Here is a 4174-nt window from a genome sequence, read left to right as displayed (position 1 = left end):
GCAAAGCAAAGCAAAGCAAAGCAAAGCAAAGCAAAGCAAAGCAAAGCAAAGCAAAGCAAAGCAAAGCAAAGCAAAGCAAAGCAAAGCGAAGCGAAGCGAAGCGAAGCGAAGCGAAGCGAAGCGAAGCAAAGCAAAGCAAAGCAAAGCAAAGCAAAGCAAAGCAAAGCAAAGCAAAGCAAAGCAAAGCAAAGCAAAGCAAAGCAAAGCAAAGCAAAGCAAAGCAAAGCAAAGCAAAGCAAAGCAAAGCAAAGCAAAGCAAAGCAAAGCAAAGCAAAGCAAAGCGAAGCGAAGCGAAGCAAAGCAAAGCAAAGCGAAGCGAAGCAAAGCAAAGCAAGGCAAAGCAAAGTAAAGTAAAGTAAAATAAAATAAAACAATTCTAATCTGCAATGGTATTGAAATTGGACAATTATCTATAAGCTTCCATTACAGAAAAACATCTTAAAATAATGCAATGTAATCTGTAGTGTATGTCATATGCAGTTTTCTATTTTCTAATTTTATGATTCAAGTTCTTGTCTTTGATGCACCCTCCTTCCAGATGTTTCCTGTATAATGCTTGTAACTAAATTGTATGTAACTGAAATTAGGATAAAATCTCGAGTAAAATATAGATACGGAATAATTTTGAATAGAGTATAGCTAGCTCTGAGTGCAGTGTGCTGAGTGCTGATACTTATATCTTAAACTTTAGAGTTAACATACGCCATAGGACATTGAAACATCGTAATAATGAACCGACAACGTCTGGCGACGTGATCTGACGACGTGCTCGATGATTTATAAAAGGAAGGCTGCGGCTTAGACGGTTTTACCAACTAAATGGATTCACGGTGTGCATCGCTAATTGATTTTACATGCTGAAAATCGGGTCGTTTGCGCTAACTCGACATCACATTATGTACTATATATTCCCAAGAGTGAAAAACATCATTTATATGAAATTCACGAGTATTCCTCCTTTTTTCTATAAGTAAAAAATATACGATTTACTTTTATCCTGGACGTAATCTTTGAAGTAAGAATAACATTCCAGGCAAAAGAACGTAATATAATGCATATAGTAAAATAAAAATGAAAAAATATAACTCATTTAAAAATAAGCACTGTTCATGAGTTACATGAAACTACTTTTATTTTTATATTTAAAAATTAAGATGCTTACAATCAGTAAGTGTGATTATGTATTATGTGAATTTTAAGCTTTCTAATGTATGTCGTTATTTTATTATAATGAGAGGGCGTTGAAATTGTCTCGTTTGGAGATTTTTGAATGAAAAAATCCGATTTTGCAAAAAGATGATGCATCACTCTTTCCCTGAGGAAGTAACTTTTCTCGTGTCTGTCAACTCGTCTATATTTTTTGGGGAATATACGGGTAAGCGGCCTTGGCCAGAAGACGACACTTCTATATAAATGCTCCCCAAATTGTCCGCTTTGAGATTAAATTTATTCCGTGCACAACGCTAAAACGCTGATAAATATAGATCTTCGCACTTCACACGCATACATCTTTACAGATTCCGTGAAGAGGAGTATTTATGATTCCAAATCAAAAAACATTCATAATTGTGTTCTTTTTGCACCGCCGCCCGCGCCGATGAATTGCTCGAAAAAATTATTCATTATCAGAGAAAAAATATGTATAAAAAACAAAATATAGTAACGAAAAAACAATCACCGAAGAGTCATATAATGCCAATCAGCTTTCGTTTGTACTAATTATAAATTTTGACTGTACATTCAGGATTAAAGAATTCATTTAATACAAATAGCAAATTTAGACTATAAAATTTTAATTATTCGAGATTCTTGCGGATTGCTTTTAGTTTATTGTGTCAATTGAAAGTCAAGAAAAATTACCATATATAATGAAAAATGGGGCATTTACGTTTCTACACCTAAAAAACATGGTTTGGTGAGCCAACTATTTAGTCAGAAAGATATCGTACTACTATTTTATTAGTGGGCACAACAAATCTATTAGCTGCAGTGACTATTCAGATAGTACCAGCAACTAATTAAATGATGGTCCCAACTAATAAAATAGCAGTACCATATGTAACAAACTATATAGTTGGCCCAACCAACCATTTTTTTCAGTGTATGAGAGTTATTTTAGAATGAAATGTATAGTTATAAATCTTATGAATTCCCATAATAATAAATTCTTCTAATATATTTCTAGCCCTTTTTATTTTAGTAACTTGAAACACAAAATACAGAGGAACACAATTGCTTATTTCATTAAAGAGGATAAATTATTCAGATTTAGAGAATATTATTTCTTAATGAAACGTCGCGACAAAAACGATAATATTTTAATGTGAATTAATTCTGCAGTTGCTTGATAATTGATGAAGTCTGCAAAATGTATTCTTCATAATTACCCGCAAATGAAATAGGTGTATTTTCAGGTAGAATAAAGCGGAAACTCGGCAGAGGGGTAAGAGTCGATAGGTTATTACAGAATGACAACGTAGCTAATTTTGTCTTGGCAAGGCACGGAAAGTCCGTTACCGTGCTAAAAATGTGAAAAAATTTTACGCGGCACTATATACCAATAAATAGCAGATGATATTTTTGTTGCAAAAACATTAAAAAATTTATTTCTTTGTGCCCTTTCTCAAGTATTTGAGAATTAAAAAAATTAAACGCTACAAATATTTACACTTTAAAGTGACAGAGCCCGAATAAATAATAATATTTATAGGTAGCTTATTATCTTATTATTTTAGGAAAACTATTTATGCATTAATATAAACTTTGATACCAGTAATCATTTAATGATCTTTTTGAGTCAATAAGTGATAATTACTCAAATAAAATAAGAATGGATTTATATTCAATAATCTTTTTGAGATTCGGTAATTATCTAATCGAAATTCTGACAGGATGGAAGTCATCAGAAAATATTATATTTTGAGTGGGATTTCATGAAAACAGTAAGAACAATGACCTATTTTCTAGAATGAAAAGTCTACAAAATATTGAGAGATATTTTGAAATTGAGCTTCTAGCTCCATCTGTAGTGAACGGAATCGAAGCTCGATGATGAAAGCTCGAAAGCTCCTCTGATAGCTGTGATAGCTGTCGCCCTCTGCAGCGGTTCAAGGAAATCACATGCTAGTAATGATACCACCCCCGCAGTGGAAACATTCAAACTGGTCGACAGCCGCAGAAAAAAAGGTATCAAGCTTTTGGCTTTGATATCTAACTTGAAATTGATTGTTAGATATATTTTTATGAACATTCAAAATGAAATTGTATACAATACATATCTTATCAATTTACCGAAATAAACCGTTGTTGGCAAAGTTATGTGAATTTGAATGTTTTTAATAGAAAATGATTTTTATGAAAAAAAGGTCCTGTTTCGAAATCCATTCGAAAATTTCTAAAAAATTCAAAATGGACGAATTGGCGGCAGTTTTTCTGAAAATATTCAAAGTCAATTTACACATAATGCACACCATTCTTGTTTCTCTTGATTTTTTTTATCTTAGTCCTGGTGCAAAAGGTATTGTTCAGAGATGACCGCTTTAAAGCCCAGTGTGTAATATAAGGATCGAGTATTAGGCGATTTTTTCACCCTCTTTCCCTCCTTGTAACGATGCTGTAACAATCAGGCCATGCCCCCGCCCCCTAATTTTTACTTAAATTTATTGATCTGCTTTTTACATTATTAATACAATACTTTTACTCTACCAAGAAATATTAATGAACGAAATTTATGGCTTTCTATCAGAATAACCCCTGCGGTTCATATTTAGGAAAAAATAATTTTTGATCAACTTAGAATTTCTTGAAATAGCAATAAAAATAATTATAGTTTTTGTATTTGATTAATTGAACACCCATTGACATTTTTGTGTGTATCATCTTTTCTCGTTATGTTAAGAGAAACTTATTGAATATTTCAAACTTTAGATTACGTTTCAAATTTCTAAACTTTAAAACTTTCCACCCCTCCGTGGTGGGCAAAAGTGATATCTAATGTTTTTTTAAATCATGAGATAACCTCATAGGCTACCATAATTACTTTTCAACATACGCCATAAACAGATTTCAACATTATATTTTTTACATTTCGCCTTACCCTCTTATATTATTATATTATTTTGTAAATTTATTAGATTAAGCCCCGTTTGTTTGAGATTTTTAAATATTTTTTATA

General features: G+C 32.0%; 1 protein-coding gene across 1 annotated transcript in view; it reads left to right on the top strand.

Moving 5' to 3' along the window:
- Positions 1 to 4174, top strand: part of LOC117172090 (tropomodulin) — a 171967-nt gene that overhangs the window by 43028 nt on the left and 124765 nt on the right. The window lies entirely within an intron of this gene.

The sequence above is a fragment of the Belonocnema kinseyi genome, chromosome 4, assembly GCF_010883055.1.
Source record: "Belonocnema kinseyi isolate 2016_QV_RU_SX_M_011 chromosome 4, B_treatae_v1, whole genome shotgun sequence".
Classification (NCBI taxonomy): domain Eukaryota; kingdom Metazoa; phylum Arthropoda; class Insecta; order Hymenoptera; family Cynipidae; genus Belonocnema; species Belonocnema kinseyi.
The sequence above is the reverse complement of the archived record's forward strand: the minus strand, read 5'-3'. Positions and strand labels throughout refer to the sequence as shown.